This window comes from Sorex araneus, chromosome X (assembly GCF_027595985.1).
Source record: "Sorex araneus isolate mSorAra2 chromosome X, mSorAra2.pri, whole genome shotgun sequence".
NCBI lineage: Eukaryota > Metazoa > Chordata > Mammalia > Eulipotyphla > Soricidae > Sorex > Sorex araneus.
In genome coordinates this window covers 313040330-313063863 of record NC_073313.1, presented here as the reverse complement: position 1 = coordinate 313063863, position 23534 = coordinate 313040330, and the positions used below count along the sequence as shown (strand labels likewise).

The window sequence follows — 23534 nt, the reverse complement described above, 5'->3', positions numbered from 1 at the left end:
GCTAGGAAAAAGTCCACTGCTAGGGTTGTTTCCCAGAGGGAAGAGTTGGGAGTGGTCTTCATGAAACTCCTTTCCTTGCACTTTGTCCTTTGTTCCTGCTGGATCTTCTCTCGGAGATGGGTCTAGCCTTCTCTGGTTTGGGCTAGCTGAGGGTTAATAAGATTAAAGGAAGAAATTGAGGGTTCTCAAGTAATTTCCTACAGGCCCTTTCTGTAGGGAGGGGTCCAGTCTCTTCCAGTTCTGCTGCTGGAGAAAGTCTTATCAGATCTTCCTTTCTATATCCACAAAATGGGTCAAACTTATGACTGGTGGCTTTATTACTTCCCAGAAATTCCACTGCCATGATGTGGGGAGGGGCTTCTCTGATCTACCGACCTATATAAAATCCATTACCTGATTTAGAGAGCAGAGTAACCAGAAATTAACAGACTCACTGAGTCTCTGCGCAAGCCTTTGAACTCTCTTCCTGACATAGAACTCTTGCTGGCATGTCTCTTATCAGTCATATAAGTGATCTGCAATTTCCAACTGTCTGAGTAGGGTTAAACCTGAAAGTAGCTTGTATCTCCATTCTTGGAGACCATATCCAAGGTGGGACTTATAGCCATCATGCTTTTTGAGTCACCCCCAAGCTTAAGTAAAAATAACTTGACAGAGTACAGAAATTCCACATTATAGCAGCTGTACCTTTTGAAATCATTTTTATTTTAGAGCAAGCAACAAATCTTCACCTTCTGTACAAATACACATCTCATAATCATCTTTGTACAAATGGAGGCAAAATTTGCGAGAGACCCATTTGAAATTATTATCTTTGTATAACAATATGTCCTGAATTTGCTGCTGTCTTAGTAAACTTTGGGGCAAAATCAAGTACAATTGTTGCAATAGTAAGACTTGCAGTGATCAGTTTTCCTCTTAGAGCAAAGACCCAAATTACCTGCTTCTTTGCACCAATGAAGGCGAACTTCTTTATATTCTTTGCAAGGTCAAATCCTAATTTGGCCAATTTCTTCGCTAGAGCGAAACCCAAAGTGGTCCCATTCTTGCACATGTGGTTCCTTTCTTTCTTCTGTTGCCAGAAGCATTAGGGTGCAAATGCAACATATCTTTAGGTTAGTAACATTCTCTTTAATGGTCCGTATTCCCTGAATAAAGGTTTTCTTTATTTCCTGGACAAAATGCATCTGCTCTCTTTCCCAAGGACCTTAACATGGTACAAAACCGAGTAGAACGTTAGGGCCATTGTCAAAAGAATTTCTTCCAGGATGAAACCAATTTTATCTTTCAGCATTTAATTGGCTTTTCTAATGGAGAGTAGCTGCTTGATCAGGGAAAGAAGTACTGTTTGCTGTGGAAAAGACTGAACAGACGTCAAATAGAATGACAGAATAAACTTGAGTTCTAGTTTCCATCTACTTAGCCAGTGCCATTTTGCCCATACCATAGGTTTGACCCAAAATGCAATCAAGTGTGGCTCCAAAATCCAAATATTAGCCTGGAATTAGTGTTCTATTTGAATAATGAAATCTTATAATTAAATACCTAGGCTGTCTTAGACTAATGCTCAGGTCTATCACTTGAGTGGTATAGACAGCATTCTCAGGAGGGTTTTGATTTTTTTTTGGCTTATTAAGTTGGTAAGAAATATTGATGTGGACAAACAGATATATAAAGAAAGGATGTGAAGAGAAGCAATCTGTCAATCCCATGGGTTTTGCTTGAATGCACACAGGAATTTTGGAGGCACTTACCTCTTGTCCAAGAACGGTATGGGACTGGATATTGCTCCTAGAAATGCCCACCACATAAAGCCAGGTCCAGCAGGAAAACCAGCACAGCCTCAGATTTCCATTCTACTCACCCTGGACTGGTGTTCTGAAGTTGGCTGTAGACTCTTGTAGTTCTACAAGCTCACATAAGCCAGCCATGGGGGTCACCTATTTCAGTTTTATTATAGAACTGTTGATCATTCCTTCCTGGTTGTCAAATATGTTAGCATGCAAACTACTCTCTTCTGGGTTCCTGGGAGATGTTGAATAGCAGCACACAGACCACCACAGAGCTTTTGTGTTAGAGTTCATGCTGTTATCAAGAGTCTAACAGCAGCCTCTCCACATTACAGATAGCAAACTCCAGCAACTCCTGTGTTTAGCAATGTATGTCTATGCTTATGTGTTCAACTATCCCTGCCTCTCTGCTATTTCTATTGTGTCATGTGATATTTAAACCAGGTTACAAACTTCCATCAATCTGATTGGTTATGCCTTATGAGGGCTTGGAACTCTGAACAATCTGATCCATTATAAAACATTGCCTGGATAAAGACCAAACAATTCACCTCTTATTCAGATGAAATACATCAAGGTGTCTGCCTCTTTACTTCCACTATAACACTGTGTTCAGTTACAAGTGTTCTTTTTCTTCTTATGTATTTTGTTAAACTGTTCTTGGAAAATAATTTCTTTATGTAATAAATGGACTGGAGCGATAGCACAGCGGGTAGGGCTTTTGCCTTGCATGCAACCGACCTGGGTTCGATTCCTCCACCCCCCTCAGAGAGCCCGGCAAGCTACCGAGAGTATCTCACTTGCACGGCAGAGCCTGGCAAGCTACCCGTGGCGTGGAGTATTCAATATGTCAAAAACAATAATGGGCTTCGTTCCCCTGACCCTGAACAAGACAGACAAATGGAGACGTTGCTGGTGCCCGCTCAAGCAAATCAATGAGCAACAGGGATGACAGGTGTGATACAGGTGATTTTGTAGTTGAGATAAAATGTTTCTTTAAGTTAAGACTTGAAAAGTCTTTTTCTTCAAAAAGAAGTAACTTCCTGAAATAATATGTAAAACTGCGGCCAGAGAAATAGAACATGGGTTAGAGTTTGCTGTGACCCCAGTTCAACCCCTGCATGTGGCCTGATCTCCTACCTAATCCCTTCATAAAAAGAATGTTAAACCCATTTTTTTGCATGTGGTTGTCAAGTTGTGCCAGCACCATTTGTTAAAGAGACTTTCCTTGCTCCACTTCACATCTCTTGCACCTTTATCAAAGATTAGATGATCATACATTTGAGGTTGTGTGTGGGGATATTCCACCCTGTTCCATTGGTCTGCAGTTCTGCTTTTGTTCCAGTACCATGCTGTTTTAATTGTTACCGCTGTGTAGTAGAGTTTAAGGTTGGGGAGGGTGATGCCTCCCATCATCTTTTTCCCAAGAATTGTTTTAGCTATCCGTGGGCGTTTATTGTTCCATATAAATTTCAGGATTGCTTGCTCCGTTTCTTTGAAGAATGACATGGGTATCCCTATAGGGATTGCGTTAAATCTGTATAATGCTTTTGGGAGTATTGCCATTTTGACAATGTTTATTCTCCCTATCCATGAGCAGGGGATATTTTTCCGTTTCCTCATGTCCTCTTTTATTTCATGGAGTAGAGTTATATAGTTTTCTTTGTAGAGGTCCTTTACTTCTTTAGTTAAGCTGATTCCAAGGTATTTGATTTTCTGGGGCACAATTGTGAACGGGATTGCTTTTTTCATGTCCCTTTCCTCTGTCTCATTGTTTGCATATAGGAAGGCCAAGCAAGGAAAGTCTCTTTAACAAATGGTGCTGGCACAACTGGACAACCACATGCAAAAAAATGGGCTTAGAACTCGATCTGACACCATGCACAAAAGTCAGATCAAAATGGATTAAAGACCTCAACATCAGACCACAAACCATAAGGTACATTGAAGACAAGGTAGGCAAAACCCTCCAGGATATTGAAGATAAAGGTATCTTCAAAGATGACACGGAACTAAGCAATCTAGTAAAAACAGAGATCAACAAATCGGACTACATTAAACTAAAAAGCTTCTGCACCGCAAAATATACAGCGACCAGAATACAAAGACTATCTACAGAATGGGAAAGGATATTTACACAATACCCATCAGATAAGGGGTTGATATCAAGGGTATATAAAGCACTGGTTGAACTCTACATGAAGAAAACATCCAACCCCATCAAAAAATGGGGCAAAGAAATGAACAGAAACTTTACCAAGGAAGAGATACGAATGGCCATAAGACACATGAAAAAGTGCTCTACATCACTAATCATCAGAGAGATGCAGATAAAAACAACCATGATATACCACCTCACACCACAGAGGCTAGCACACATCCAAAAGAACAAAAGCAACCGCTGTTGGAGAGGATGTGGGGAGAAAGGGACCCTTCTACACTGCTCGTGGGAATGTCGGCTAGTTCAGCCCTTTTGGAAAACAATATGGATGATTCTCAACAAACTAGAGGTTGAGCTCCCATTTGACCCAGCAATACTACTGCTGGGAATATATCCCAGAAAAGCCAAAAAGTATAGTAGAAATGACATCTGCACTTATATGTTCATCGCAGCACTGTTTACAATAGCCAGAATCTGGAAAAAATCCGAGTGCCCTAGAACAGATGACTGGTTGAAGAAACTCTGGTACATCTATACAATGGAATACTATGCAGCTGTTAGAAAAAATGAGGTCATGACATTTGCATATAAGTGGATCAACATGGAAAGTATTATGCTAAGTGAAATGAGTCAGAAAGAGAGAGACAGACATAGGAAGATTGCACTCATCTGTGGACTATAGAATAATAGACTATAAGACTAACATCCAAGAATAGTATAAATAAGTGCCAGGAGGTTGTCTCCATGGCTTGGAGGCTGGTCTCTCATTCTGGGCAACTCAGAGAAGGGAACACCAAGTAAAATGTGATTGGAGGTCATGTGGGGGAAAGATGATGCGGGCCCAATATAGACTAGAGACTGAACACAATGGCCACTCAACACCTTTATTGCAAACCACAACACCTAATCAGAAAGAGAGAACAAAAGGGAATACCCTGCCATAGTGGCAGTGTGGGGTGGGGAGAGACAGGACTGGGGAGAGGGGGGAGGGATGTTGGGTTTACTGGTGGTGGAGAATGGGCACTGGTGAAGGGATGGGTTATCAAACTTTGTAAGGGAGAAACATGAGCACAAAAATGTATAAATCTGTAACTGTACCCTCACGTTAACTCACTAATTAAAAATAAACTATTAAATTAAAAAAAATGTTAAAAACTCAAGACAGAGACCATAGTTCAGAGGTTATAGTACTTGCCTTGCACATGGCTGAGGCTTACGCGTGGTTCAAATCCTGGCATTGCATAAGGTTCTCCTGAGCACAGAGCCAGATGTGGCCCCTGAGCCCCACTGGGTGTGATCCCAAAAGTAACAAACAAAAAAACCCACAAAAAACAAACAAAAAACATTTAGAATGAAGTTAATTTGTTTTTATTGACTTAAGCTTGTTTATGAACCTTTCCTGATTTATTATATTTGATCATTATTAATGTCATGCAGGCATATAAGTATCAACCCATGGTATTTGTTGAATACAAGCAGTGAAAACAAGTTTAATGTGAATTTTTTAGTATTTTAGATATGTTTATTTTGTTTAACAGAGCTTATTTTACATTTTAACCAGCCCCCAGAGTAAAAAGGTACAAATGACAGCAGGCTTGGGATTTGATTAATTTCATTTTGTGGTTTAAATTAAGAATTAATCTATTTTTCTCCTGATAAATATGCAAAGAAGATTATGAAGCGAAACTTGGTTTTCTCATGTTTTTAAATCCACCAAATTTCTTATTATTTTTTTGAAAGAGCTGTTGAAGAGGCTTGCATTTTCAATAAATTTTTATTCACATTGTTAACATCCTTGGAACAAATGTATAAGTCATGAAAGTCTTTCTATAAGCTACTTGATATTGATTATTGTGCCCTTAAAGGTAACAATAATGGTTTTAAATTTATAATCTACAACTCTGTAGTCATCAGTCAGTTATCATTTCTTATCTATTACAGCACCTCTTCTAAAGTCTTATTAATCGCCGAGCCCAAGACACCCTCCACAAAAACAATGAACTCAAAGAAAAATAATGACAACAATAGTAAGAGAATAAAGTTGGCATCTATAGGATACCCTCATTATATAGTAAATAGACTGCTAAGACTTCACTTGGATGTTTCTCCTCAAAATCTATACCAAAAAAATGATGTTATTTTACAATTTGCCAGTGAGAATTCTGAAACCCAAAAGATAAAGCAAAATTCAACCTTCTCAATTACTTCTGACATGATGCAACTGATGCATATAAAATTTCAGAACATTGTGAATTTAATGTGGATTAGTAAAGTGATTCTGCCAGAAAGAGCTAAGATCACTCATATACTAGTTTTATACTAGTCACAAAAGTATGACAATAGATTAGGTCAGTTTCATGGAGGATAGTCTTGTCTTCTCAGTTTAGGTTCAAATATGAAGTACTAAAGTGGGTTGTGTTTCATTTTATTAAAAAGAGCCCATAGAAGATGTTTAATTTTTTAGACAGGGCTTGTTAAACATTTTCCATGCTTGACCCACTCACTTATGCCCAAGAAATTTTTACAAGACCCACGTATACAAAATAAGCATACAAGCATACAAGTTTGCTGCTAAGAAATCATACAACATAATGGTTAATAACAACTCTACAGTCAACCCCATAGTTAAAATGCTGACTCAGTCATTATATACAGAATGTACTTTATTTGCCCAACACCTCACTCAGATTCCTGTGGACAATGATTCCATTATAAATACTCCCAAGCAAATGTAAGAGCACCCTTAAAAAATCCCAAACATAGCTCAATTTTTTTAAAACATTTGTATTATGTAGTCACTTGCAGGATGTAACAATTTTAGCCCATCTCTTCAAATTTCCTTTTCCTGTTTGTTCTATCTCCTGCAATGAACTTCTCCATCATCATCACTACTTCCCCACTCGGGACAGTTTGTCAATGCTCTAAGACTCTTTTTTTTCATAGTAATCAAATATCATGGACTGGCGCAATAGCACAACAGGTAGGGTGTTTGCCTTGCATGCAGCCGATCTGGGTTCGATTGCTCCATCCCTCTCAGAGAACCCGGCAAGCTACTGAGAGTATCCCACCTGCATGGCGAACCTGGCAAGATACCCATGGCATATATGCCAAAACAGATATGCAAAAACAGTAACAACAAGTCTCATAATGGAGACGTTACTGGTGCCCACTGGAGCAAATTGATGAACAATGGGACGACAGTGCTACAGTGCAAGCAAATACCACATTAGACTCTCTTTCCATATCTTTGTTTTCGTTGGGGCTACATTCAGTGGTACTCAAGGTTACTCCTTGCTCTGCTCTCTGGAATCATTCCTGTTGGGGTTTGGAGGATCATATGGGGTGTTGGACATGGAACCTGTGTTGATGACATACAAAATAAGTACCTATCTGTACTATTGTTCCAGCCCTACACTTTCCATATTTTAGCGCAAATGCATTTCTAACATAATTTCAGGCAGTATTCCAAGGAATAAGGGATTGATTTCAGATAACCTTGATTCAGTCTATAAAGTGGTCAACCCTTTAAAAATTTTTTTACTTTGTAAAAAATTGAAAATATATATTTAAAATATATTTCTAAAACATAGTTTTTATATTTGTTAACTTAGAGAATGTCTATTGAGTGTTATCCTCATTAAGCTTACTTCTCCTAGGTATTATTATTAAACAGTAAAGCATTAGGGGGTGCAAAGGATCAGAAGTCAAAAGGCAAGTGAGAAAAAAGGGGGAAGTGAGTATTCTTTTTTTTTTTCTGAGAAGTATACCCAACCTGCACCCAGGAGTTTCTGAGGCCGCTTTCAAGGGTACTCATACAGCCTAATCCGTTAGTTCAATGCTATGGCATGAAATATCTGGAGTCAGGGATCATCAGGACCAATTTGGAGGTGCTCAAAAAACTGATGGGATCACTTAGCTGGGGGGCTAGCTAATCAATTAGCAAACATGCAGATAGTGAAAAAGAAAAAAAAAATCCCTTCCACAGTTGTGCCTCAGAAGAGCAAGTGCCTAGGAATTAGCTTAACAAAAGATGTGAAATACTTATACAAAGAAAACTATAAAACACTACTAAAGAAAATGAAAGAGAACACGAGGAAATGGAAATACATTCCTGTTGGATAACATTGTGTTGCCCTTGCTCCTCCTGCAGGAAGTTTAGGTTTATTGAGTTATTTCCACAACAGTGGTCCCAAAACACACCCAATTCCATCAAGCATTGATAATGCTATATTGCTTTCCTCTTTCCTTTATGTCATTTACATGGTTTAGCAATGTCCTTTGTGTATAGACACAGGAAGACAGTTAATGCCATGCTTTGTAACATGGAAGTTAATTGATTCAAGATAATATTTACTCCTGTGCATCCATCATATTTACTTGATTTAAGCCTCAATTGGCCTAAAACCCCAAAAGAAGGGTCCCAATGAGGGACAAGGATGGACCCGAGGCAAGCTGTAAACTACGCTGCCATCAAAAAGGGACAAGCTAAGTGCCATAAGAAGTATAATAAGTTAAGAGCGCAGGAACAAACTCTGTCATAACCCAAAAAGTAGTAACTGAATAAGGGCCCTGATGGGGTTGGGAAAGACTAACCTGGTCTGAGGACTGTAGTCTGAGATATATAGCAAGATGTCCCCAGGAAGAGCCAACCTTTAAACTTAATATATTTCTTTCAGTGTTCGTACAAAATGACATTGCTAGAAATATTATGAGAAGTAAATTTATTATAATTGTTTAAATGGATTACTAGTTAAGGATTACTAGTTAATACACCCTAGATGGATTCCTACCCTTGAGCTGATCTCCTAGTAATCTAGAGTGCCTAACCCACAGATGAGATCTTGCCCTTGAATTAATCTAGAACTTCCCCTGAAGGAATGACTTTACATCTGTTTGTTGTTATGACAATGTTCAATCCCACCTATATGTACCCCCACCCTTCATGATTTCTATGTAGCTATGCAGTAAGGGGAGAGAGGGGACTACAAGGATGATGAGGGAGAGAGAGAAATTATTATGCTGCAAAGGGAAGAGAACTTGGCTAAAATCAAGGGACGAGAAGGGATTACAATGGGGAAAAGAAGAGAATTTATTATGTTGCAAAGGAAGGGGTTGAACTGTGCTCGGAAGAGAGAAGGAGAAATTACTATACTGTAAGGGGAGAGATAGAACTACACTGGGGAAGAGAGGGAAATGAACTGACTACCAACCAACTTGGGGCCCTGTTTCTCCATTTCGCCCCTTCTTCTTCCATCTGTTGCCGTAGGCCCACTAGAGTAACAGTTCTCGGCCACTGAACACTCTCTTCCCTGGCATCCACGCTTCTTAGAAACTCACACATTCCTTGCTCATGACTCAGGAGGACTAAGATTGTCAAGATGGTAATACTCTCAAACTTTATACATACTCCGTGCAAATCAGGGTCCAATTAAATTCATCAAGAATCATTTCATTGTGAGAGAAGACTATCCAGAAGTTCAGCACATATAAGTCTGTCCCCTGTCTCTTCCCTTGATGAACTGGTAGACAAGCTCCACAGAAAACACTGAAAGGCCCCTGACATAGTTGATCCACTACAATACTTGATTAAGGGGTAGAATAAGTTGGACTCAAAAGTTCACTTTGCAGAAGCAGTATCAGTGATGGGGAACTCTCTGGAGCTCAAAGACAAATAATCAGGCAGTAGTGGATCCTTAGTTATCTATTTTTGAGGATTTCTCAAGAAAATGAGGAGAGCTTTTCACTATAGCACCTCTCTCTACCACTCTGTTCTCCCTTTAACACTAACTAGGAAAGGCAGTCCCAAATAGTAGGAAAGCAGAAGCAATGTCTGGGAGGACAGATTGCACACATGGCAAAGAAATTGAGAAAAAGAGAAAAGCCATGGTATAGAGCAGAAAGAGACTGCATGAGATGCCCTGGAAACAAACAAGATAATTATGTCACGTTATATGATTTTTCACATGGCCCTGGAGGTGTTGTTTCCCATATATCATAGTTAAAGTTTGTCCTGTACTACGTAAATCATGCTTTCATGATAAGAGTGTTGTCATAAACTAAGCTCATAATATAGGAAGAGCATATAGTCAAAGAGAGTTTCAAGGGCTCACTGTGATGGTCTGGGAGATAGTACAGAGGTTAGGGAGCACTCAGTTAATATTCCTTGGTGCCACATGATGCTCCCAGCATTAAAGAGTACCTCACAACTACTGGAGGGTGGTCTAGGTATCCCACCACTGCATGGCAGAGAAGCAGCATATCCTCATACCCTGAAAATGAAATCACAAGCCCATTTAGCCAAGAATCACCAGCCAGTTGAACTTCAAGGTCTCCTAAGCACTGCTTGGTAGCCACCTGCGTCTGCCACCCCACCCTCCACACAAATACACACACACGCACACCCACACACATATATATACACATACACACATACATAAATGTTTTTACTGTGAATTAGAAAAGCTCTTATATAAAATGAAAATATTCTCCCAGGTGAGGACAGAGAATTGATGAGCTGCACAATTATAAGAGAAGAAAGCAGTTGTCATACTTCAAGAGACTTTTCTTTTCCCCTTTGGACCCAATCCCAACAAATCCTTTTGCCAGATAAAACTCTGAAGGAAAGAAAGCAGAATTTCAGCTGGCTGTTCAAAACTGTTCTCTCCCCAGTCAGAACCAAGACAGAAATGTCAAGACTTTTTACATTCTGAGAACTGACTAAAAGCCAAACATATTCTGGGTTTATTCAGTATGAGGGGGTGTGAGGAAGAAAAAGCACATTCACCAATATAAAAGAAACCAGATAAAAGCATTTTCAATTCAGAATTTAAAATATTAACCTTACTGATTTCCCAGGAGAACCTTCAGAAAAAAATAAGCAGGTTGAATTTTGAGCAAATCTACAGTGATATATTGCAATCGGTATCCTCCATGTGTCATAGTATTTTTTTCCCCCTGTACAACGCCTAGTGACTAAGAAAAAGCTAACATAGAGGCTTGTAAATGTTCACTTATGTCCTTCCCCTCTTCTAGTTCATTTCCCTTCCATATTTTTAGGACTAATTTTTAGTCATTGAAAGGAAGGGGAGTAAAAAGAGAGCTCTAGAAAATAAATCACATTGATGTGAACATGTCTTGACTAGATCATTTCTGGGTCTAGCTCATCTACAGTGTATTACAAAGTAAGTAAAATCAGTGAACATCTATGTAGGTTTTAAAGAGAAATTTATACTAAATGTCATGTTAGAATTTTGGGAGAGAGGGAAATGCCCGGTGGAATCAATGGAAACAATGACATCTCATCTGTGGTAAATTATGGAATATTCTAAAATGTATTTAGGTAGGTTCTTTTATTTAGAAATATAGAAACCTCTATAATTAGAATGGGGACATGTAAATTGAGAAAATCAAATAGCATTTATTTGAGCCAAAAGCTAAGTAGCTAAGCACAAGTCTAGCTAGAGAGCAGGAGAGAGAGACCTTCTTTTCAACTCCCTTATTCTCTCTCTTGCTTGTTAACTCTTTCGGTTTTTAAATACAGGACTCTTCTGGATGTGTATGACAGGTTTTTGAACAGCATTTTCTCAGATCAATTATAAAAGGTAAACCTAGAAGATGCTATGGGATCCACATTGTCATTTCTGAAGGAAAAACCATCAATAGGGATCAGAAAGGCAAATGCTCTTCCGGGATACCCAGGAAAGTTCCCTGTTCTAACTCTTCGGACATGATGCAGCTCAAACTCCCCTCAAAAGAACTGTTTTTCTACTAAGGAAAGCCCAACAAGAAAAAAGCACTGCATATTTATCCCTTACGGATATTCCAAATGTGATCTTAGAAAGTATTCCCAAGCTTACTAGAGGGGAGACAAGAGTGGAGTGAGGATTGAAGGGGTTACTCTGAGATAATAGGAGGAAATTAGACCCACTGGTGGTGTTGGAGTATTTTATGCATGTAACGTATCATTAGCATCATTGCTAATTATGTTGACTAAAATAAAATTTAAAAGCAAATTATCCTCAAAACAAATGTAATCAAATATCTACTTTGAGCTTCCTCCTTTCCTATTGCCACTATATTCCCAACCCTTTAAATTTTTTTCTTTCTTTGATGTATGTTATTTCCTCTAGTGTTTTGTGGTCTCCGTGGTGATGATGGTTTAGTAAAATGGAAAGGATAGTTTGAACAATCAGAAATCCTAGGACTGCAGTTAGAATAGTAAGTTCAGCAACAGCGCATATTTGCAAATACAGACTGACTCACAGGCTGGCCCAATTGCCTTAATTGCTTGATTATACCAAAGAGCAAATTGATGCCCAGAAAGGTTTTAGTTCAAAACAAATACTTTTTTACTGAGAGTTCATGAAACTGAAATAGTTGCATCATTTAATCTAAAATTCCATTGCAGGTGGGTGCAATGAAGAAAACCAGGACAGTAGCTGGGGAAACGGAAAGAAACATAAAGGAATTTTAGTCTGAAAAAAAGCTATTAAGATGACCAGTTATATAAGTAAAGTGCAAATGTCATCCTTCAAATGGAGAAGGAAATTCATGGATCATTTGGTCATATTTGGTCATATTTGTGTTATTCCTGACTCAATTAAGAAGACCTATTGGTAAAATGACAATAGCTGAACAAAAGAATGAAGGAAAATATAGATATGTAAATTTCCGGCTCATCACAAATAGTAAAGAAATTGCCTTTACAATGGGAATACAAGAGAAAAGCAGACAATTCACTCAGTCTTCGGAAAACTGGGAGCACCTACATAGTTTCATTTTGTTTCAGTTCTCTATAGGATTAACTAATAGCATAATTGTCAAATATCTTGCCACTGTAGTTGGTTATCTTGTGGTCAGTTGTCCTTTCCTAGATCTGTCTCACCCTCACTATCTCACAAGTGCACATGCAGAGCTTCTGGGGGATTACAACCAAAGTAGAAGAATGCTTTCATAAATGTCTCCAGCTCTGGGTTGAATTGTTTTGGCTGGTCAAGAAATGACAAGATCGGATTACAGAATTAACGCAAGTACTCAATGATTCCTCTGCCCCTCTTAGAGAGCCTGGCAAGCTACCGAGAACATTTGACCCTCATGGCAGAGCCTGGCAAGCTCCCCATGGCGTATTTGATATGCCAAAAACAGTAACAACAAGTCTCACAATGGAGACGTTACCGGTGCCCACTCGAGCAAATTGATGAGCAACAGGATGATAGTGATACAGTGATACTCAAGGATTTAAATCATGTCAAATAAAAAGGTACAATGATCTCGAAACAGGAAAAGGATATTGAAGGACCACAGAGCATTCCCTTGTTACCTGGTGCTGGAGAAATCATTAATATGGATAACAATATAAAGTTTGATCATGTTACTTTAGTAACAACAAATGGAGACGTCTTGATCCTAGACCTTAACTTTGAAGTTTGGTCTGGGGCCAATTTTCTAATTTGTTGTCCAAATAGAGTGGAAAGAGTTCACTTTTTCATGTTCTTGATTAATTATGGCGTCTTTTGGGAGACTATCTGACTAACCCAGAGAGAGGGAAATTATTTTATGTTCCTAAGAGACCATATATGCCCTTGGAAATCTCCTAGACCAAGTGCTTTAACCAGATGTTAGAGAAGATCAGAAAAAGAAAGAGATATCCTGTCTAGCCCCAAAGGAATACTTTGACAATGTCCAGTTGGGTCATATCCTTGAATGTGAAGTAGGCTGGGATAGTGTTCAAGACTGGATAGATGTACTCAGTGGTGGAGAAAAACAAAGGTTGGAGATGGCAAGATTATTATATCATAAACCTTAGTTTGCAATTTTGGATGAATGCACAAGTGCCTTGAGTGTAGACCTGGAAAGCTACTTTTATGATCACTGTCGGAAGGTTAACATCACCCTCTTCACTGTGTTACAAAGAAAATCTCTTTTGAAAGACCGTGGGTACTGCCTTCATATGGATGGCAGAGGCAACTATGAATTCAAACAGAAAACAGAAGATACAGTTGGGTTTAGCTCTTAGGATCCAGAAAATTGTACTTGTTTTGATGAAATAAAACACTTAGAAATTATGGCATTCATTGTAAAATGAAGTTGAGCTTGTTTATTTTTGTTGTTGTTGTTTTAAGCAAAGCAACAAATTAACCCAACATAAACTAATCAAGAACAGTGGTTAGAACATTTGATATTATATAGGATGTTGCTAAATGTGTATATATTGACTTAGTTATTAATATGTACTAAGAATGTCCCTATTCTTGTGGTTAAAAACCTGTATAAATTAAATTGGCCTTAAATCAGTGCAGTCTGATTCATCCTGGCATGTAAACCATTTGAAGTCAGCTGATTTGACTTTTATGGTTCTTTTCCTTCAATGAAGAACCCTATTTAAAACTGGGCTCATCAGTTGTTCTGTCTTAACGTGATAGTCGTGAGTTTCATTTACTTGTATACCTTGATGTGGGAAATAAGAATACCATAGTGTATTATCAAAATGTACAAAATCATCACATAATAGCATTTAGCACAAATAACAGATTCCTTTATCTGTCACAGTTATACTCATTCCTTGTATATGTCTTGGGGTACATTTGACTCCAGGAAAGCCATTTGGATTTTTTTAGGCTAAATAATAAATGTCAATCTCTGCCCAAAAATAATTAATTAATTAAAATAAAAATTTGCTGTCTAAGCTCTCAGACAGCCTGTGAAGGCTCTAGACCCCAGCAACAAATTCATAAGGATGCTTCTGTTCTCCTGGCCCAGTCCGTTTTTCCCTCCCCACTTCTTTTTTCAGTTGTGCTCTCTTGCCCACTACAATTTCATTCTAGTGACTTTCATTTTACAGATTGGCCAAATTGATGCAGAGCACCTTGCCACACTGACAAAACTGCAATATTTTGCCTCAACAGTGTTTTTATCCTGATTACTTTCGCATATTCACTATGGAGAAATCCAAAAAGAGAAGAAAACATGGCATGGTGGGAAACTGGAAACAGGCATGCACATGTATGCTAGGACTAGAAACAGTGATTTTCAAAATGGGGTTCCTCTTAGTTACTAAAATACTAAAACCAGAAATCTAAAATCCTCGCAGCCACTATTGTGGCCGCTCAACCTCATATCTCTTCATTCTCAGCAATGGAAAACAAATTATCAAATGCTTCCTTTTCAGCAGGTCCGACTTTGTGGGGGAGAAACTCTAAACAACAATAGTCACTTTTTTGTTGAAAAATTGAATGTAATCAAAGTAAAGTGAAAGTAAAGTGAAATTTATCAGTTACACAGGTGGGGTGGGGGGCTGGGCAGGTGGGGGGGGTGGGAGGTATACTGTGATTCTTGGTGGTGGAATATGTGCACTGGTGAAGGGACGGGTGTTCAAGCATTGTATATCTGAGACTTAAACCTGAAAGCTTTGTAACTTTCCACATGGTGATTCAATAAAAGAAAATAAATTAGAAAAAAACCAAAAAACAAAATGCGGTTCCTGACGAAGCATATTATCAAAGGAAAAACCAGTAGAAATGTGGATTCCTGAGTCTTACTCTAAATCTGTGGAATTAGACATTCTAATTGGAGAAGTCAGCAACCTCTACATTCATAGGGCATTTCATGTAATTTCCCAGTTCACTAGCCTAAAGTAATAGGTTTTTTTGTGTTGTTGTTTTGTATTTTGAGCCACATCTTGCTGTGCTCAGGGATTATTCTTGGCCAGTGCTGGAGGACCATGTACAGTGCCAAAGACTGAAGCAGGGTCAGTTACATGGTACAAGGCAAACACCTTGACCTCTCTTCTGTTTCTCCAGGCTCACCCCCGCAAAAAGAAAAATATCTTTCATAGGGAGCCACAGGAAAAACTTCTCCCGCTTCGACCAATCAAATTGTAGTTTGTTTCATTTCACCTTTTTTCTTATAATTGTCTCTCCTTGAAACTATCATGGTGGTCTTCTACATACCCTCTAAGAGAGCCTTTGATTCTGAGAGTCTTTGTTTTCCAACCTGGGAGAAACTCAGCATCCTACAACCCTACACATAAATTGCTCACTTAAAATGTATTTTAAATAAAGCATGTTATAAATGCATAACAGTTGCAATGTATTTTCTTTTCATCTTCATTAGAGTGGATTCATTCAAGTTAAAAGGAAAAAATGCAAGACAAATAGAATATATGAGAAAGAGTAGATAAAGTGGATAGTAAAAGGCAGAAATTTTAGAATGTCACATATAATAAGTTCCATTGTTGTAGGAAGAAACATTCTAAAATTCGGAGCTAATAGTGTAATAAGCTGTCTTAAGTAAGAAGTATTTCAAATATGTATAGTAGAAGATAAATATGATTTGGCAGTCAAGATAAAAACCCATGGATGGGGAAAATGGCAAATAGCAGTATGGTAAGAACGATTAGAATAGGCTGAACACTTCCAATTTGGTTAAGTAATGACTACACTGAATGTAAGATTGGAGGAAGAGATAACAGGATATCAATTTATCTAGAGTGATAATATCAAAGATACAATGTGTAAATAGTGTTATATTTAGTGATCTTTTAAAAATATAAATTCTATTCATTTAATGAGAATAAGAATTTTTCAATGAAATAACTATGAAAATACAAGGTATTATCAATCTCTTCTTGGCATTTTGCTAGTGATGGGCAAAATGACAAGATGAAGACCCATGTTAAGAATGCATGGCTAACACAAAGGAGGGAGTATTACAAGTCAGCACTGCTTCACAATCACCAGACTCTTAAATCACTATTTAATACCCTGATATACCTCATGTGGCTGCTAAGTAATAAGCAAGCATAAAACACTTGGTTAATATAAATAATTAACTGGAAAGCAATTATAGGCCATTTAGAAAACAATCTGTCTTTATTAATGTAAAAGAGTTTAGATGAGTAGGTTTCTATAAAATCAAATACTTATTTTCATTCTTGATATTGCTGGTGTATTTGCTCCAATTATTTTTAAATCACAGGGCAACTGGAGGATTTGGGGTGACTGAGTTACAGTATGTTATTCAGATATTTTAGTAATTTGTCATTTAGTTTACATCTCCCCCCATATCTTTATTTTGTGTGGAATGGTAAAGTTATAAAGCCATCCAGATTTCTAGAGTTGGATTATTTTCCTTTAGAGGCAATTTAAAATGGAAATTTTTCTTTTTTTTCTTTTTTTTATATAATTTTATTTTATTGAATCACCATGTGGAAAATTACAATGCTTTCAGGCTTAAGTCTTAGTCATACAATGCTGAAACAACCATCCCTTCACCAGTGCCCATATCCCACCACCGAAAAAAAAGCCACAGTACACCTTCCATCCCACCCACCCCCCCGCAACCCCCTCCGCCTTGTAACTGATAAATTTCACTTTACTTTCTATTTACTTTGGTTACATTCAATATTTCAACACAAACCTCACCATTATAGTTAGGAGCACCCCACTAGAGTCAGACCTGTTGTGAAGAGAAATGGTTTTGTATTTCTGTGCTTTAACAACTAAGTCCAGGGAGATTTCTTCCGGATATTGGATCATTGCAAGCTTGTAAACCCCATCTGTGGTCGTCATAATATGGCGTCCCCACGCCCTTCATCCCCGGGAAGGGACAGGCGAGAGAGAGAGAAATACCTTCCCCCTCCTGGGCGGGCATGGGGTCGCGGCTTGGTTCTCAGGCTGGAGACATTCTGCAAGTAGCTGCCCGTGGTGAAATTGGTTCAGCTGGGTCTGGATTCACGCTCATGCAGCCGCGGAGGAGCCGCACGCGCGTGTGGCCCCCCAGGTCACATCTCAGCAGCGGCAGGAGAAGCCGGTGCCTCCCACCTTCCCAAGAGCACCCTCGCATCCTTTTGCTGCAGTTTTTGCAGAAAAATCCCATCTGTGGTCGTCATAATATGGCGTCCCCATGCCCTTCATCCCCGGGAAGGGACAGGCGAGAGAGAGAGAGAGAGAGAGAGAGAGAGAGAGAGAGAGAGAGAGAGAGAGAAATACCTTTCCCCTCCTGGGCAGGCACGGGGTCACGGCTTAGTTCTCAGGCTGGAGACATTCTGCAAGTAGCTGCCCGTGTTGAAATTGGTTCAGCTGGGTCTGGATTCATGCTCGTGCAGCTGCGGAGGGGCCGCACGCGCGTGTGGCCCCCTGGGTCACATCTCAGCAGCGGCAGGAGGGAGGGGCCGGTGCCTCCCCTAAAAAGGAAACTTTTAAAAATATGATCTGGAGGTCCCATGAACCCGCCAATTGTTTGAAAAGTTATTGTTCGAAGTAAATTTAAAACTATCCATGTCAGCCGCACACAAAACGGCCCCTCTGCTCCTTAAGGACTATGATCCGGGAGGTCTACTAACCCATTTTGGCACCCAGCGGATTCTTATAGATATGCATCTAGACTGTGACTGAGCTAAAATATCAGAAATCCAAAACCGCCGCGAGAGCTCATATAATCTTCTTTCTCAGCAATGAAAAACTGAAGCAGAGTATCTCTTGTCTTTCTAAATACTTTCCCTCCTCTGTGCATCTTGGTAGTACTCTATTTTGGAGAATAACATGCCTTATTTTTTTTAAGCATACCTTATTCTAATGCATGGTATAAAGTTACCTGTCTGCCTAGACTTTACCTACTACATATATTTTTCTCCTTTCATATTCAGAGTCTAAGATATAGATTTGACATATTGCTATAAACATATTTATATTTCTTTGTTGTCTGAAGTGACTACTTCACTTTAATGCTGACTAGACCAAAATCAATCCTCATTAACATGTACTGTGTCATGGAGTTAGCTACATGCTAATATGGATATTACGAATTCTTCACCAAATGTTTATGAAGTAATGTTTATGAAACAATACAGCAGGCATTGTTCAGGGCCTACAGATAAAACTTCTGCCATTGTAGAGCCTATATTCTGTTGCCATTGCAGAGCCTGTATTCTAGTGCGGAGATGGATAGAAAAGACATCTGCTAGTTTTTCCATTAGCTCTGTCAAATCTACTCTTCACCCTCTTCTCACTATTTCTGCTCTTGGTTATGGAACATAGATGGAGTGATTCGATAAGTTATTTTGTCTCAGGTTTACAGTGAGTTTGATTAATGGGAAGCCAAGGCAATAGAATGAAAGAAAAGAACATAGAGTATTTATTTCTTCAGCTTCCTCTGCCACACTACATTCATCTCATCAGCTATTGTTACTGTTTGACAAGTCTCTTTTTGTCAACTCTATGTTAAACACATTCTCCCTGGGTTCTGACAATCACTAGATCTATGTCTGACTATAATGCAGTCCACAGCTTGTAAATAATTCTCTTTAAATAATCTTATAGTTTATTCATTTGGATATGCTATTTACTGCTAAGATCCTGACTAGTGCGATATGAATAAATAGTTACATTTTTGCCTGGTAGAAATCAGCATTGCAAATTCAAAATGAAGCAAAACAGGGTGTAGTTAGCATGTGGAAATGACAGAGGGAAGTGAGCTGTGTAATTGTGATGTATTAGCAATATAAGTAATAAGGTTAAAGAAGCCACCTCATTGATATAAGAATGTTCAACTATGTGGATATTACCAATACTTTAAAATTCTACTTATTATATTTTTGTAGGAAAATCTACTATGTTGATATGTTAAATGACTCAATAGTCAAGAACACTGTAGCACTGCACTGTCACTGTCGTCTGTTGTTCATCGATTTGCTCGAGTGGACACCAGTAACATCTCCATTGTGAGACTTGTTGTTATTGTTTCTAGCATATTGAATACGTCATGGATAGCTTGCCAGACTCTGCTGTGCAGGCGAGATATTCTTGGTAGCTTGCCGGGATCGCAGAGAGGGGTGGAGGAATCAAACCCATGTTGGCCGTGTGCAAGGAAAATGTCCTACCCGCTGTGCTATCGCTCCAGTCCAGTCAAGAACAATGAGAACAAAAACTAACAAATCTAAGACTGGTCAGAAAATAAAAATAAATAAAAATTTTTAAAAAATCAGTAGGCAAAGGTGACTACTGGAGTGTTCCCTCAACTTAATTATGCACTCATTGTAATACTTTTCATAATACAAATCAAACCCATCATGACTATTTACACTTATCATGGAAACCCTCTGAAACATGTTAAGAATCATGTGGGATCTTGGAGCTGGAGCGATAGCACAGCGGGTAGGGCTCGATTCCCGGCATTCCATATGGTCCCTTAAACACAGCCAGGAGTAATTCCTAAGTGTAGAGCCAGGAATAACCCATGAGCATTGCTGGGTGTGACTCAAAAAGCAAAAAAAAAAAAATCATGTGGGATCTTGACTTCAAGAAATCTCCACCCCAGAGTTCTCCTTTCCTGAAAAATCATGAATATCCCAACTCCAAATAATTTTCCCCAATCCTACATCTATATAAGCTGAAAATCTGTGTACTAAAGGCATCACCATCTGAAATCTCTCCCTCTCTTGACTCTATTAATTTAGGCAACTGTTTAGTGTACCGTTTAATTTTAGTTAACTTTTTTTTCACTTGAAACGATGAATACACCTGTAGTTTGATTCATCAATATGCATTATTCTTTTTAAAAAAGAATTTTATTTATTTACTTTGCTTTTTGTGTCACACCCGGTGATGCGCAGGGGTTACTCTTGGCTCTGCACTCAGGAATTACTCCTGACAGTACTCAGGGGACCATATGGGATGCTGGGAATCGAACCTTCGTCGGCTGTGTGCAAGACAAACACCCTACCCGCTGTACTATTGCTCCAGTCCCTATATATTAGTCTTCATTAAATGTTTTCTAGTCTTTTCATCTGTGTCTTCTATTAAATTCTATCTTGCACGATACAATGAAGTGGTAATCTGAGTCAGGGCCTATGCCATGATCTAGCCAGGTTCTTCTTACAACAGAAGTACTCTTTTAAGCTGAGAAGTCAGAAAACATGTAGAATAGTAGGTCACACTTGGCAAGGACCTGAATTATTTGAAGTAGGACCATAAGATAAAATATAAAATTCTGAATAAAATGTGAAATTCACATAAATAAAAACTAGATATGTCTCAAATATTGCATGGACTATACATATTTAACTGGCAGAGGAACCTAGATGTGCAGGACCGGGGACCGAGATATCTAAGGCTGCTCAAATTCAAACTGGGCCCCTTCTACCCAGATTCCCCATTTTCCAGTAGCTAGGCAGTCACACCCAGAAACAGCCCCCAGCGGCCATGTAATCCCATCAATGGCCAATATCCAGAGACTATAAAATCAAGCTCCCAGAAGAGAGAGAAGCGGAGTCTCTTCCCCCCATGCCTGGGTGCTTTCATTGGGGTCACTCAGAGGGGGCGGGTTGAGTTTTCCTCCCCACCCCAAACAGAACCCCGGCAGTTGAAGACCTCCAGAACCCAGCCACAGCCATGCTCAAGGTCACTCTCCACACATTCAGACAAGTCTCACACATGAAGGAACCGGCAGAGGAACCCAGGTGTATGGGACTTGGGGCCAAGATTTCCAACACTGCTTAGATTGGGACTGGACCTCTTCCACCCAGATTCCTCATTTTGCAGTAGCTAGGTAGTCACACCCACAAATTGCACCCCCCCCCATCTGTGTAGTCCCATGAATGGCCAACATCCAGAGACTATAAAACCAAGCTCCCGGAAGCATCATGGCTGCGAGACATTTGATAGCCTAGTTCTCCCTCTTGGAGAACCTGGCAAGCTACCAATTATTTACTGCCTGCATGGGGGAGAGCCTAGCAAGCTCCCCGTGGTGTATTCATATGCCAAATACAGTAACAATGATGGGTCTCATTCCCCTGACCCTGAAGAGCCTCTAATGTGGCACCATTGGGAAGGACGAGTAAAGAGAGGCTACTAAAATCTCAGGGCTAGGAAGAATGGAGACATTACTGGGCCCACGAGCAAACCAAGGATCATCGGGATGACAGTGATACAGTGATACATATGCAAAAATTATAGTATCTTAAATTCATATCTAACTAGATACCCTATATGTTTATTCACAATATCTAGAAATGTTAATTTGGATAGATGAGTAATACAAATGAAATCTTTAGAGAAAGAACATTTCAGACCGAGGGAATACCTGTATATAGAGCCTGAGATATAGGCTCAGAATTGAAGTATACATGGAATAACAAGAAACAACATCCTGGTGTCTCATCTAGTATGCATTATTAACTGGAAATAGGACACAATAAAAGGGAGAGATGAGAGCAGTTTATAATCCTGTTTCAACCTTCCACGATAGTTGGGGAAAAGACAGAAAAGGAAATCAAACTTCTTTAGCCCTTAGTACAGCAAAAACAAATGAGCCTGAAAATTACTTGAGAGCAGTCAATATCATCTTATGAACAAACAACACTCTTATGCAAATCACAAGCAAATTAACTGGATGCTCCTTCAAACTCCTACAGGTTTGCATACTTTCTGGAGACTGAGGGGTGTGGCACAATATGTTGTGCCCCTGTTGATAGGGACATTACATAGAGCAAAGTCAATCACAATGTCTATACAAGCTCACAGTAGGGGGCAAAGAAAAAAAACTCTTCTAGCAACCTCCTCTAGCCCAGAACTGGATTCCTAATAGGCTCATATGTGTGTCCTCTCTGTCTTTAGTTGGAATTATGTGCATGGGAAACTGCAAGTAAATGTATTGTAAATTTAAAAAAATATCAATACAAAAACTAAATAAAAAGGAGAAAAGTATAGAAAATGGGGGTTTGATCATTTGGTCACATTTTTTTTTTTAAAAAAAAGGAACAGTATTGTCAGCACAAAAGAGTGATTCAGGGAAGAAGCAAACAGGTAGTTTGAGTGAGATAGTATTGGAAAGTTCTAACACCGGAGAGGCTAAAAGATTTTACTTGGCCAATGTATTCATCCTGCCTCTCTTCCCATATTCTATCTTCAGAAATCCAGACAAAAAGAATGGAAGACATAGCTTCCTGAAATGAAGTGGGGCTTGGGAAGGAAGAAGGCTTATGTAGATATGCTAAGACAAGAAACTTTGGTTCTCAAAGTGTGGTCATGCACCGGTAGCAAGCAACATCACATAGAGACTTGCTGGAAATGCAAATTTATAGATCTTACTGTAGGTTTATGAACTAATAACACTCTGGCAGAAGATCAGCAATCTGTATTTCAAAAAGCTCTCCAGGTCACTGTCTTTGATAAGCAGCTAGAGTTACAAGTTTGTGGAAATACTTCAGAGATAATAGGTCAAACTCTTACTTGCTACAAGATATTCTAACTATGTGTGTGTTTAAATGAACAAAATGCATAGGCTAACAAAAATAAATTACATTAAAATAATGTTATGAAAGCGCTTACCAACCATTTCAGGGTTTACTCCTATCACTCCTGGCAGTCTTGGAGTAGCCCAGTGAGCTCCATTCAAGACAAGCACCTATCATGCTGTACTATCTTTCCAGATAATCAAAGGCATTTTTTTTCTCTACTTTTTCTCTACTTGACCTCCTCTATTTGGAAAAAAAAAGAGGGGTAAGTATTCATAGAACTCTTCTCTACAATTTTAATACATGAGCCTTAATCTAGGACTTTGAGAGAAAATTAAGATCATGTGAATGT

At 38.9% G+C, this 23534-nt stretch overlaps 1 pseudogene; it reads left to right on the top strand.

The window, feature by feature from the left end:
- Positions 1–13966, top strand: part of LOC101539371 (ATP-binding cassette sub-family D member 3-like) — a 71059-nt pseudogene extending 57093 nt beyond the window's left edge.
- The last annotated feature ends 9568 nt before the right edge of the window (positions 13967–23534 follow it).